Source organism: Eubalaena glacialis, chromosome 4, assembly GCF_028564815.1.
Source record: "Eubalaena glacialis isolate mEubGla1 chromosome 4, mEubGla1.1.hap2.+ XY, whole genome shotgun sequence".
In the NCBI taxonomy this organism is placed as follows: domain Eukaryota; kingdom Metazoa; phylum Chordata; class Mammalia; order Artiodactyla; family Balaenidae; genus Eubalaena; species Eubalaena glacialis.
In genome coordinates, this window is record NC_083719.1 from 185383639 (window position 1) to 185397842 (window position 14204).

Here is a 14204-nt window from a genome sequence, read left to right on the forward strand (position 1 = left end):
GTATATTGGGGTGCTTGGTCACCCTACACTGTGTCTCAACAATGGGGGGTGGTGGATGCCAGAGAAACCACACAATGGCAGAAGGCCACCATCTGGGTCACATCTCACACAAGTCATGTACCTTGGTCTCCATCCGCTGAGCAGTCCTAGAGGAGGATCTGATTGGCTCATGCTGGGCCAATCAGAGATGGCTGGGAAGTCACATGGTACAGACCTGGTTGCTGGGGGCTGTTCTCAGAGGATGGGGAGGCCCCTGGGGTGAACACTTTGCCCCGGGGAGCTTCTGCATCCTCAAGGCCTTGATTTCTTCATGGCCGCCCCTCACTGCCCTGTATGTGTCTTCTGGCCTCAGTTTTCCCTCCATAGCTCACAATGACCAAAGAGAGAAATTTGATTTGTCCCAATCACTGGTGAGCTTATGGTGCCAGGCCTCGCCTGCAGCCACTGGGATTGAGGGGGGGTGGTGCTGGGCCCACCCTCTACCCACTGGTGGAAGGCAGCAGCATTGGAGGTTTGAAGCTGGGAGACACTGGGCACGTCACTTGGCCTCTGTAATCCTCAGTTTCCACAGCTCGAAAATGGAAATGTACGTGTCCAAGTACCTGCCCCACTGGGGCAGAGGCCTGGCTGCAGGGAGGGCTAATTCCATTCAATTCAACAAAAGCTAGCCGGGGCACCCGCTTGTGTCTGTGGGCTGGTGCTGGACACCAGGACGCAGCCCTGATTCTGTCCTGGGGTCTCTCCATGCACCTGCCTCTTATAAGGGTAAAGGAACAGAAGGGGGTGCTTCCTGCTTGTCTCTTCCCCGAAATCTACAGCTGTTTGGGATTTATTGGGAGGCTGGGGATGTTGTTTGACTTTCCCTGGTGGATGGGTAGGGGTGGCGGGAGGGGGCAATGTGGAGACTAGCTCATCCTCTTTGCAATGTTCTTATTATTTTATCGAGAGCCCCAAATGGGCTGTTTCCTACCCCAGCTTCCCCAAATGGTGTCCCCATGATCAAAGCCAAAAGGAAGCAGGAACATGTGGAGCACCTTTGAAGTGGGTTAAAAAAGAGGGAGCATGAAAGGCTGTTTGCTTTTTCAAAGATCCCAAGTGATTAGAGAGAAATATGTCCATTTGAGGCAGAAGGTCCTATGCTGGCAGTTCTTTATTCACTAATTCATGGATTCTCATGATGTACCCGAGGGGGCTATCGTTAGTTACAACTTACAAACGAAGATGCAGAGGACCAGAGGGGGTTAGTGACCTACTCATAGTCACAGAGCCTTTGGCTGGCACAACCTCAGTCCCGTGGCCTTTCTGCATTCTTTCCTTTGCACAAGCCCCCCTGCCTTTTACAGGGGCAAGGCTGGAGCTCGGGTTTAAGGTTCAAATACATCTGGAGGAGAGGCCACCATGCCTCCTGCTCCCCTGGGAGTTGAGCACCTGAGGGCAGATTTTTTTTGAACGTCAAGAGTAGGTGCCTACTGTATACAGGCACAGTAGTGAGCAAAACAGATTCAGTCCCCGTTCTACCACGGCTGGTGGAAGCCTTTGATTTGAAACAAACAAAGGTAAGGCTCAGGTTGGAGACGGTGAGGATGCAGTGAGAAAGGACAACAGGGGAACGTGGCTTGGGCTTCCCGGAGGCGGTGACATTGCAAGTGGGGCTGAAGGAGGAGGACTGGGGCAGGACAAGCCCTAAACCGTTGTCATTCCGCCGCCCCCCTCCAGTTTAATTCTCCCCCCCCGTTTTTGGCTGCTGAGACCATGGAAATCTTCTCCCCGTCTGCCACATCTAGCTCTTAGCCTTTAGGGCCTGGCCCTTGGTCACTTTGCCCCAAGCCACCTTGTAACACCATCTGAAACCGTCGTGTCCATTTATTCACCGTCCTGTCCATCCCCCGGCTCAGGACTTAGGACTCGCTGGGAATCCATGCCAAGAGCCTAGCTCACCATTCTATTTTCAGAGCCGCTGGCAGGCACTTAATAAAGACGAGAATGAGTGAGTCTCCTCCAACGGTAAAAACGCCCCGCCGGAGGAGGCCCTGTCCCGGGGGGAGCAGGGCCTCACTGCGGGGCCCTTGCCAGTCGCCCCTCCCCAAGCTTCCTCTCGGTCCGGGGTGGACTGACAGTGCGTGAGCCAGCACTCTGCAGACGACACTTGTTGAGCGCCAGCTGCGTGCCAGGGTCCGTGCTCGGCCGGAAGGCCCAGCTGGACCAGTGCCTTGGGTGACCCCCTCCTTGGCTCCTCGCTTACGTCACTGTTTCTTAGGACGCGGAGAAAGCGCCGCCAAGCCGCTCACCCGTCGACCTAAAGTCCTCGCCCCTCCCGGCCCCACCCAGCCGACTCCCGCCGCCCGCTCCGGAAGTCGGCCTGCCCCGCGCTGACCACGCCCCGCGGCACCGCCCGGCCGTGACGTCAAGTGGCGAGACCTTGACGTCACAGAAGCGCGGTGGGGCGGCGTCCGGGCGACCGGCCACGCGTCGCCATGGCAACGGCAAGGCGGGCCAGGGCCGGCGGCGGGAGCCCCGCCTCCCGGGAGGGTGGATGGGGCCCGGTTCCTTCCCCGCGCCCGTGCGCGCCCTCGCGGCCGCGCGCCTCCAGTGGTCCCGCGGGCTGCGGCCCGGCCGCGCTGGAGCAGCCGCAAAGCGCGGCGGTCGTCGCGCGGCGCCACCCGCTGCCGCAAAGCGGCGGGCGCGCCGCCGGGCCCGCCGCCGGGCCCCGCCCCGCGCGGTGACGTCACGCGCGCGCCCCAAGGCCGCCGGCCGCTGCGCAGTGGGCGCCGGGCCCTCCCCCGCGACGCTGGCGGCGTAAACGCGGGCCGCGAGCGACGCTGCGAGACCGGGGCGAGCCGGGCGCCCGCGCGGCGGGGACAGCCCGCGCCCAACATGCGGAGGCCGGCGGCGGCAGCGGCGCGGGAGCGGGGGCCCGAGCGGGCGCCGGAGCCGGAGCCGGAGCGCGAACGGGGTCCGGAGCGGGGGCCCGCGCCGCGCTGCTGAGGGAGCCCGGGCCGCCCAGCCCGGCCGCCCGGCCGCGGGGCCACGGCCACGGCCACGGCGGAGGCCGTCAGGTAACGACGCGGACGCCCTTGTCGGCGGCCGCGGCCACGCGCCCCGGCCCTGCGGCCCCACCCCCGCGGACCCCCGGACCCCGCCGCCCTTATATCCCGAGGACCCCCCAGATCCGTCACCCCGCAGCCCCTACACCCGCACTTCGGACCCCCGCAGACCCCTGCATCCCGTGTCCCGCACCCCGCGGACCCCACAGTCCGGACCCTTTCCTGTGGACCCCTGCACTCCCGACTCTGCTGCCCCACTGACTCCTGCACTGCGACCCCACTGCCCCTCCAGCTCACTGACCCCCACACACTAGACCCCAACCGCTCAGCACTTCTCCCCTGCACCCCTGATCTTGCCGCCGCCAGCGACCCCCGAACTCAGGCCCTGTCATCTCTCACCCCCACTAATCCCCATACTGCAGACCTCATTGTCCCTCCCGATTCCTCACTCCAGACCCTACTGTTCCCTCACTTCAGACCTCAGTGTCCCCCACTGTCCCTCAGCCCCACCCCACCGCCCCCCTTCACCACCCCCCAGCGCTCAAGCCCACGGTCCGCTCCCCACATCCTCCCACCCCTCCAGCTCTCTCTACTGGACCCATCGCTCCTCCCCACGCTGGCGCATACACTCGCCCCTCTGTGGCCCTGCAGGTTTTAGCGGGGAGCTGGGAGCAGGGAAGGGGAGCAGCAATAGGGGTCTGGTCTGGGGGACCTGTTGTGGGCTGCTCAGGAACTCCCGGCTCTCGCCTGGCTGCGCCTCCCCCTTCCGCCCTCGCCACCGGCTTTGTTTTCCGGAAACACTTCAGATCAGGGAGGGGGGTGCGATGTCTGCGTGCCCAGCAGCCACACTCATCCCCTCCCTGCCCTGTGCTTCCCCTGTTTCCTCTGCCCCAGTTTTCTCAGGGGAAGTGTTCACGATCGGGCTGGGGGCCTGAGAGAAAGCCGTGCTGTGACGTCCGAGGCGTCGTCCTGGGCAGGCTTTGGGCAGCTGGGGTAGTCCCTTGGCCTCCGGATGGCATTGTTTGCAGGAAACGGTCTGGAGAGCTCTGTGCACGTAGGTGGAGCCTAGCATTCTCTCCCCAACCCCTTCCACAGGGGGACCCTGGCCCAGCCAGCATCTGGGTCTCCAGGGTTGTTCACACATCCATCCCGAGGGGCTTCTGGGAGCCCCCGTCCCTGCCCCAGGGGACACGGACAGGCTCAGTTGGCGTTTCCGGGCCCCCACGGGCTCCTGTGGCTCAGGGATGTGAGAGATCAGTGGGAGAGCACAAAGGCTCTGATCTGGGGGCAAGACCGGGAACTGGGGGATGGCTCTGATTGGAAGGGGGTGGAGGCTGCCCTTGAGGAGAACAGGCTGAGCTGGGCCGCTGGTTTGAAAGGGGGAAGTTTGTGGTCCTCGCCAGGAGTTTGTTTTTATCTGCTGCGTCTCCACCAAGTTGTGGCTCTGCAGGCACGTGGCCAGGTGGGTTGGGGGGTTGACTGTAGCGCCCCCAGGAGCGCACACAGGCCTGGACAGGCCCGCCTCACTGTCTCCAGGGCCCCAGGTGTTCAGTTCCCCCGCTGCGGTGGTGTCTGTGGCCCTGCCTCTGAGGAGTGGAATGGGAGGGCCACTTGGGGGTGGTGGGTGTGGGCTGGGGGTCCAGCTGGTGGGGGGCAGCTCCCAGGATGGGGGGCCAGTTGTGTCTGCTGCGTTTGGCCGTGGAGGGAGGGAGGTCGGGAAGGAGCTGGCTGGACCCCTCAACCTAGGGGTGGGCCAAACCCCGGGGTCTGCAGCGGTCGTCCAGCCGGGCTCTGGTTTTTCCGTGTGTAGTTGCCAGTCGGGTTTTCTGGTCTGATTTCGAGTTCCTCTAATTTTTCTGAAGCGGGTTGCGGACAGGCGTCTCATTCCCTGGCTCAGAGCTGTGACAGCAGAGCCCTGTGTACACAGACTCCTCTGAACTGCTGCTGCTGGTTCCATCTTAACCTCCTCCTTTCAACTACATAGTAATTACCTCTGGATTGCAAGAGGAAGTAGGTGAGGTTTTTTTTTTTTTTTTTTTTTTTTTTTTTTACACTGAAAGCTTTCTATCTGTTCGTCCCAGCTCTGGGAAAGCCAGCCAGCCAAGAGGCGTTCCGGACAGCTGCAGGGCCAACCTGTGTCCTTGGGGGTTTACTGGTGGGTCTGAGCGAGCACTCAGGGTGGGCCCAGTCCCCGCAAGGTTGTACCTGGGGAAGTAGCACGTCCCCTGGACGTCTTGGGGCACCAGGAACGCCTCGTCCCAGTGCTGCCCCGGCCACCTCAGAGCAGCAGGGTTTCTCCTCACGGTTGTTGTGGGTTTGGGTTGCTGCACCCCCCCCCCAGAGGCCTTACCGGGAGGCCTTACCAGGCTGCAGGCTGGGGAGGGAGCTGGCAGCGGGGTGTCATGGCCAGGGGCGTTGGGTGGGTCAGCGTGGGTGGTGCGTGCGGCTTGGGGTCGCGGTCAGTGTCTGGGGTCCAGCTGGGGCTGTCAGGCCCAATGGGGGCCTTGCTGTCATGATCTAGGCAGCGAGGTGTGCTCGGGAGAGCTCTGGCCGTCGGGTCGGGAATCTTTCCGCCGTGGAGGAAGGGTCCGCCGGGCCCGAGGCCTGGTAGGTGTGGAAGGCCCTACCTCGGGCAGCTCCATGTCTGCCCGTCCCCGTTTGGGAGCTTTGGGGGGCCTGTGCTGGGCGACGGCCCAAGTGCCCATCCTACAGATGAGGAGGTGAGGCCTGAGTGACCTCCAGTAGGAAGACCTGTGCTCCTTGGGAACCTCTGTGCCCGCTGGTTGCGGCCTGAGCAGGAGGCTGGTGGCAGGAGGACCGGCTCCCTGGGCTCCCCTGGCCCACAGGGGCTGCGAGCACCCGTCTCCTCTCCTGGCCTCAGCCCCTCCCTCCTGCCCCATCTTCCACACGAGCTTCTGGCCCAGGCCAAGCCCATGCCTGCCTTTGTAGTGCGGGGCTCCACGCAGAGGGTCGGTGGGACTCTCCGGGAGAGTGGCTGGTGGCAGCACTTCCTTCTCCAAACCCCATGCGTCCCCTGGTACCTGGCACGGTCCACGGATGTGGGCTCGCCCTGCTGTCACGCAGCCCTTCCTGTGAGTCCCTTTCAGTGAGCGGCAGAAGCCAGGTTGCTCGGGACAGACCGCGGTGCTTAAATTCCAGAGGGCGAGCCCCTCCCCTCACTGCGGAGACCCAGCCTGCAGAGCCCGTGCAGAGTGAGTGCGGGGCGCCAGGAGGTCCCAGCAAGTGCAGGTGTCGCGGTGCCTGAGCACCCCTGGTGTGGGACTGCTCTTCCCCGGTGCCCCCGCCAGCAGCCTGCCCTTCGGAGAGCGGAGAACTGCCCGCCGTCCTCCCGCTGCTCGGAGCCTCTCCTGCCGGTGGTGGGCAGGGGCACCCAGGTGCTAGATCTGGTCCCGGGTCATCCTGGGTCATGGTAGGATCGCTATTTAAAGGTAGAAATAGGGCTTCCCTGGTGGCGCAGTGGTTGGGAATCTGCCTGCCAATGCAGGGGACACGGGTTCGAGCCCTGGTCTGGGAAGATCCCACATGCCGCGGAGCAGCTGGGCCCGTGAGCCACAGTTGCTGAGCCTGAGCGTCTGGAGCCTGTGCTCCGCAACAAGAGAGGCCGCGATAGTGAGAGGCCCGCGCACCGCGATGAAGAGTGGCCCCCGCTTGCCACAACTGGAGAAAGCCCTTGCACAGAAACGAAGACTCAACTCAGCCATAAAAAATAAATAAATTAATTAATTAATTAAAAAAAAAAAGAAAAAGAAAAAAAAAAGGTAGAAATAGATATACGGTATATGTCAAAACTTTACGTTGGTCCGTGATGCACCTCAGTCTTAAAAAGTTGTTGGGGACTTCCCTGGTGGCGTAGTGGTTAAGAATCCACCTGCCAATGCAGGGACATGGGTTCGAGCCCTGGTCCGGGAAGATCCCACATGCCGCGGAGCAACTAAGCCCGTGCGCCACAACTACTGAGCCCGCGCTCTAGAGCCCGCGAGCCACAACTACTGAAGCCCGCGAGCCTAGAGCCCGTGCTCCGCAACAAAGAGAAGCCACCGCAACGAGAAGCTCGCGCACCGCAACAAAGACCTAATACAGCCAAAAGTGGAACTTCCGCCCTCCTGAATGAGGGGACAGCCCCGCCTGGTGTTGGGCGCCAGGCCACTCCCCCGCCAGCCCCCTGCAGGACGTAGGGTTGCAGGGCAGCGTCGCTCATTGTGGGGCCCCGGTGAGCGTTTGCGGTGCTCCCTCACGGCCACGCCCGTCATGGGGGGCTCTGTTCGCTGTGGTTCCAGGGCTTGGCTGGTGGGCACGTGGCAGAGCTCTGCTGGGCGCCCAGTGGGTGACCCAGCCGGGACAGCGGGGCAGCTGGCTGGGGAGTAGGCTGAGATTAAGAATCCCAGGCAGAGAATTCCGGAAAGACCAGGGGCTTTCATGGGGGGACGGTGGGGTGGCGAGGGCTGAGGTTGGGGGAGGTGCCTGGGGACACGTGCAGGCTCCCTTCCTCGTTGCTTCTAGAACAGGCCTTGGGTGTCATTTCAGGGGGCCACGCTGGGAGACTGGTGTCTTTACAGAAACTTGACTGTGCTGCGTGCCAGGCTGCACCGTCTCGGGGATCACCCACACAGACGGGCTGGCCTTGAAGCCAGCTGCTCACGTAGCTTAACCCGAGCGGGCCGGGGGGGGGGGACCCAGGTCAGTGCCGATAGCTCCCAGGACCCCTCATTGCACCCTGTGCGCCTGTCGCCCCACCAGCGCCCACCTCCACCTTTGCTCTCACGCCTGCACGGGGGCAGTTTGGGGAGCTCCCGCCCTGGCCTGGGCCCTCCCTTGGCCTGCTGGCCCTCAGTCATGAGCTGCTTGTTTCTTGAAGCTGCAGCCGTGGGTCTAGCGGGAACCTGTGTGAGGGACTCTTTGTAGACCCAGGTCTCTCCCCTCGGCACTGTGGGCGTCGGGGCCGGGTCGTTCTCTAGGGCAGCCCCATCGTGATGGCCGCAAACATCCCAGGTGCTGCCCGGTGTTAGGGCGGCAGGATCAGCCCGGCGAGCGCCCCAGCTGGGTATTTCCTGCACCCCGCAGCCTGCGGTGAGCTGCAGCTGAGGGCCCGGTGGGTGCCCGTTTCAGGTGCTCCCTGAGTGCGTCTCTGGGCCTCCACAGGCCCACCTTTGCCCCCAGGAGCTGGAAGTCTGTGGAAGCAGGTGGGGAGGGGACCGGCAGAGGGGAGGCCCAGAGGGATGCGGCTCGTGTGGACCGGACGTGGTGGCCGGCCAAGGTCCCCCCATGGGGCAGTGTCTGCCCCCTCACCTCGGGCTGCCCTGCTGCTCGTCCGAGGGTGACCCTCGTGCTCCCTCCTGGTTTCGCCCCTGGCCTCCAGGCTGCTGCCCGGGGAGTTGGGGCTTCCTCTGTGGCCGGATGAAGGGGGCAGAGCCGATCAGGAGATCGTCTCCCCTGGACGCTCCACTGCCTTCCCTCCAAAGCTGGGGCTCCAGCACGGCCAGTCCCCACACGCCCCTGGGTAGTGCCCCTTGCCCAGGCAGGCTGCAGGGCGCGCCCGGCGCCTCTCACACCCCAGCCTAGGCTTCCCCGTCTGAAATGGTCACGACAGTACCCAGCTTGCGGGCGGTGCGGAGTATTTTGGAGGCCCAGGTATCTCTCAGGGTCCCCAGCCCCGGTCCACAACACAGACAGGATGTAAGCCGTGTGGATGGTGGACCGTGTGCCGGTACCTGGTTGAAAAGTAGAAAGCAACAGGTGACGCTCCGTGTATGTCATTTAATTTCGTTTTCTGAGGTATGATCATTGAAATGTTAATTGGTATGAGAAGTTACTGTTGAGGCGGTTTATGTCCTTCCTATTTGGGTATATGTTTCATACTCGTGGCTCATCACCATTTGGAAGCTAAGTTTTCATCGGAAACGCTTGGTTTTAACAAATGCACGGACTTGAGTAGGAAACATCAGTGCCTTTGGGAATGTGAGTCCTGCCAGAGGCTGTCTGCGCTGCTGTCAGGCATGGGCACATGTAGCTGATAAAAGTGCAGGGCGCCCAGTGAAATTTTAGTTTCAGACAAACCACCGAAAATTGCTTAGTATAAATAGGCCTCAAATAGCACGTTAGACATACTTGTAGTAGAAGTTATTAGTTGCTTATCTAAATTTCAGTGTCGGCTGGGTGCCCTGTGTTTTTATCTACGTCTGGCCACCCCGGGCTGGTGGCAGCCTACCATCTGGGGCTCAGGGCTGTGTTGGCCTCAATGGGTTGGGGCCAGTGGCCGGCCTGCGAGGTGTGGAGGGCAACCTTCGCGATGAGGTGGTGGTGCTCCCAGGCGGCTGCAGGCCCCGCCCCGGCCTCCGCATCTGGGGGTGGGCTGGGCATCTGGTGACTCTGATGCAGCCTCTGGGCAGTGGAGGCTGCTCCAGCTCGTGGCCGATCTGGGGGACCAAAGTCGGTGTGCTGCTTGCTTGCTGAGCGGGGCCAGAGGCCAGCGGGGCGGTTCTGGGGTGAGAAGGGAGCTCCCGAGTGTGCCCAGGTGAGCGTGAGCCCATCCTGGGCCATCGTGGGGACACCTCTGTGCCCCTGGGGCCTTATCCAGGGCTGCTGGGAAGGACCGAGGCCGTGAGTCAGCCCTTCCTCCTCTCCCCACCTTCTCGCCGGTGTCTGCGTCTCTTACTTCCTGTGGGCATGAACCCCTCGATTCCTCTGAAGGATTTATTGCGTGTCTGTCACAGAAGCTGCTTCAACTGGCGGGAGTGGGAGGCGTGGCTCTGGCAGCTGTGTGTGCGTCGGACTTTGATCTGCGCTGGACAAACCCTGTTCTCTGGGCTGCCTGCCAAGCCCCACGCCCTGTGCCCCTCCAGACAGCTTTGTGGAGATGCCACACACGCCCCTGGTTTTAGCTGAGGTACGACTCCCAGACCATGAAGTTCGCTGGCGAGCACACCTCGCTGGTTTTAGTGTATTCACAAGTTGTGCAGCCGTCACTAGAATCATTTCCAGAACATTCCATCACCCCCAAAAGAACCATGTCCCCATGAGCAGTCACTCCCCAGCCCGTGACAACCGCTCACCACTCTCTGTGTCTGTGGATTGGCCTGTTCTGGACGTTTCCCATCAATGGAGTCGCACCCCGTGTGTCCTTCTGTGTCTGGCTTCTCTCACTGAGCATCGTGGTCTCAGGGTCCATCCACGTGGTAGCGAGTGTCAGGGCTTCACCCCTTTTCGTGGCTGAGTCATGTTCCCGTGTGTGGAGGGACCACATTATTTATTCACTCCTCAGTTGATGGACGTCTGGGTCGTGTGTACCTCTTGGCCATCATGAGTCATGCTGCTGTGGATGTGCGGACACAGGTCTGCGTGGACGTGTTCTCAGTTGCCCCAGGTGGACACGGAGTAGGTCGAGTGGTGACTGCATGATTAACTTTTGAGGAACCGCTGCTTGTTTTCCGTGGCGGCTGCACCACCTTCTGCCCCACCTGCCATGGGTGAGGGTCCCGTTTGTCCACGTCCCCGCCAACTTCCTCTCTAGGTTCTGTGTCCTGGCCTCTCCCAGCATCTCTCCTGTCCTGGGTTGGGGTCTGTCCTTTGTGGTGGTGTCTTTGTCTCCTCAGAGCCTGGGAACCCTGGCCGGCTTTTGGAAGACCGTTCTCCCACTGCCCTGCACTTTCCAGAATGCCAGCCCTTTGGAGCATGTGGGCGCTGGGGCTGGTCCTGCCCTTTGACATCACAGACAACGGGCTGGCCCATGGACTTCGGTCCTGGTGCCCTCGCCTGCTCTCCTCTGAGCAGGCGCGTCCAGTGCCTGGAGTGACCGGCAGGCCCCACAGGGCCAGGTGGCCCCCCCAGTTGTGATACCACAAAACCACTGTCCTCTCGTTGGTGTTTTCAGTAGCAAAAGCCACACGCACATTGAGGAGAATGGACGTTACGACGAAGCGTGGGAATGTCTTGAGAACTCGCTCAGAATCTAGGAGGTGGGCACCAGCCACGCGTCGGTGAAGTCCTTCCAGACCGCTGAACAACACGGGCGTGTTTGTAAGCGGGTCCAGCCACACGCTGTGGATGGCCCCCCTCGGGATTGGCTGCGGGTTTCCTCCGTGTCGGGGAGAGAGACCGTCTCAGGCTGCGCCACGGGAAACGAAGCCCTCCTCCCCGGGAGGTAGTGCTCGTGTCCCCGAGGCCCGGCCCTCCCGCTGCTGCAGCCTGTGGGCCTCAGGAGAGCTCCCAGTGCACCAGGTCTGGGTGGGGGGGTGGGGAGGGAGGACCGCGGAGGCTCCAGCCTGGATGCAGGAGCCCGGCCCATTGGGCAGGCGCTGGGCCTCCTTCCCAGAGGCAGCTGCCTCGTGCTGCCCCCGGCCCTGAGGGGAGGGGCCGGGTCTTTGTCCCAGACGCCTCACCCGGTGGGGGGCTGGCTGGGTGGGCCGGTGGGTGTGGTTTTCTGGAGAGTTTGCAGGTGCTCTGGGCGCCCCTTGATGTCCTCCCTCGTGTGTCTCTCCGGCCCCTGCGTCTGCGTGTCCCCCCACCCCCCGCAACCCCCCTTCCGCGCCCAGCCGGGGCTCCACGTGAGGCACTGTGCTGAGAACCCTCTTCCCCACCCTTTTCCCCCCTGCTCCTGAGCTCAGGAAAGTTTGCACGTGCTCGCCGGGGCGGGGAAGGCACGGAGGAGCCCCTGGGCTGCAGTGTGGCTTCCTTGCTGTGGGAGCGCGGAGGCCGCTTCTGCGGGCCCTCAGGTGCCTCTCTCGGCACCTGGCCTGAGAGCCCAGGTTTCCATCGTTTCCATCGGCGCACGTGTCCCCGCCCCACGTTCTGGCCCGCAGAGGCCTTCGCGTTTCCTCCCTGCTCTGCCCCTTGTGCTCTCGGACCCCTTTCAGCGAGTAGCCGCCATGTTCCCCCCTGGGACCTGCTGTGTCCCTGGGGAGCGCGTTGGGTGGACGGGCTGCTGTCGATGGCGGTGAGTGCCGTGGTGCTCTTCGAGGGGCTGGGTGGGTGACATTGGAGTGAGGCCCGGAGTGGGTGCTGGGCAGGTACTGGGGGAGCTGCTAGAGGAGGTGGAGGTTGTTTTTTAAATAGAATTTATTTATTTTTTAAATTTATTTATTTATTTATTTTTGGCTGTGTTGGGCCTTAGTTGTGGCACGCAGGATCTTTCCTTGCGGTGTGGGCTTCTCTCTAGTTGTGGCGCATGGGCTCCAGAGCGTGTGGGCTCAGTAGTTGTGGTGGGCAGGCTTAGTTGCCCTGCGGCATGTGGGATCTTAGTTCCCCGACCAGGGATCGAACCCGCGTCCCCAGCATCGGAAGGCGGACTCTTACCTACTGGACCGCCAGGGACGTCCCTAAATAGACTTTGTTTTAGAACAGTTTTAGATTTACAGAGAGGCTGTGAATCAGTTCAGAGGGTCCCCGTGTGCCCACGACCAGCCCCTCGGCACCGCCCGCATCCCAGCTGATGGGCCCGTGTTCATACGTCGTCCTCAGCCAGAGTCCACGCTGCCCCACGTCCTCTCTGCCCCAGGCCCCCGGGCTGTGCCGGTGTCGCCCGCTCTCCTGGGGTGGGGGGCATGGCCGTCTCCCTGTCTCTGTCTCCTCTCCTCACAGGGCACCCATCACAGCTTCAGGCCCACCCTCATTTGCAAATAAGGTCACAGTCCCAGACTCCAGGGGTGGGACGTGTCTTTGGGGGACACAGCTCAGCCCCCTCCTGGGACCGATGCGGGGCTGCAGTGCAGGCACAGCTGATCTGAGCACCCAGGACGAGGGGTCACGCAGGGCCCGTCATGTGGGCTGGGGTGCTGCTGCCCCCTCCACGGGCGGCTAGCTCACCGCGAAGGTGTGGACAAGGCCTTGGCAGAGGGGCTGCAGGGAGAGGCCAGCCTCCGCGGTGATGGAAGCTTCCAGATCTGCTCGTCCAGGACAGTGTGCGGCAGCCCCGGCGGTGCTGAGCTCCTGGCACGTGCCCGGTGCCGCTGAGTGCGCTTCTGTGTGTTTGCCTTCTGTTAATGGGTGGCCCGTGTGCTGGGGCAGGATGGTCAGTTATGCCCGTGCGGCCGGCCCGGCCCTGTCTCTGCGCCTCCAGTTGTCTTGTGTTCCACCTGGCATCATGTGGGGTTTGGACGCCCGCCGTCCCCGTGATCGGACGCCTTCTGTGTCCCTCCCCGATCCCCTCCTGTCCTCCTTTTAGCTCTCTGTTGGGGGACTTTTAAACATGCCCAGACGTAGGGAGAACAGTCCAGTGAGCCTGTGGCCCCGTGGCCCAGGCCCACCCATTCCCAGCATTGCGAACGACGCAGCACCTCAGCTCGTCCCAGGTGCCGTGTCCAGGGGTCACTGCCGAGCGCTCCTCCGGTAGGTTCTCGAGTCGCTCCTGCGCAGAAGCGCCCGGTGACTTCTGGGCCGAGGCTGCGGGGTCTGTCGTGAGAACGTTTCAAGTCTGTGGGGAGGTTTGAAGGAAAGCGCTCTCAGTTCCCCAGTCCTCCTGGGCTCGTCTGTAACTTGGCTGCACCTGTGCATCTCTGCCCACACCTGCTCTTCATGACCCCGAGCCTGCGGCTGCCCCCGAGCGTGAGGTCTGGCCCCCTTCCACACCTTTCTCCATGGGGCGCAGGGTCTGGGCAGCAGCCCTGCGCCTCCTCTCGGGGCCGCGGGCTGGCTTGTGCCGCACACGGACTTTTCCTCGTGGTAGCTAAGAAGGTGACGCCGGGCCGCGGCCTCAGCGTGCTCCGCGTTGCCGGTGGCGGTTCCCTGCAGCCTCCACCAGGGGGGGTGCCGCTTCCTCCCCCGTCTACTCAGAGTTGTGTTCCACTGTCTGTATGGGTCAGTGTGTTGTGACCCATTTCTGCCTAATTCATTTCGGTGTCGACCTCGTCCCAGGGGCTGGTCACTGTTTTAGGGCCACTTCCTAACTCTGTGCTGTAACTCCATGTTGCGGTGACCTCAAGCTTCTAGGCTGCGGCCCCAGGGCCGGCACGTCTCCAGGGTCCGGGTCCCTCTTGGGGAGCGGTGCATAGGCACCAAGACTTGACGCTCGGGGTGCTCACGGCTGCTGGGGCGCCAACCCCGGCTCTAGGTGACCCTGGGGAGGAGGCCCTCCCTACGCGTGTCACCAAGGCCCCGTGGGACGGAAAGGGGCTCAGCCTGATGGAGGGACACACGTGTCCGGAGATG

The 14204-nt window shown here is 62.6% G+C and overlaps 1 protein-coding gene across 4 annotated transcripts in view; it reads left to right on the forward strand.

The window, feature by feature from the left end:
• The first annotated feature begins 2786 nt into the window (after positions 1-2786).
• The window catches only part of CSNK1G2 (casein kinase 1 gamma 2), a 28002-nt gene continuing 16584 nt past the window's right edge, over positions 2787-14204 (forward strand). Inside the window, exon 1 of one of the 4 annotated variants that reach the window (XM_061190821.1) lies at positions 2787-3056. The gene's annotated coding sequence lies outside the window, so the exon portion shown is untranslated. The remainder of the gene's footprint in view (positions 3057-14204) is intronic. The other 3 variants (XM_061190822.1, XM_061190826.1, XM_061190824.1) reach the window with 3 other exon arrangements.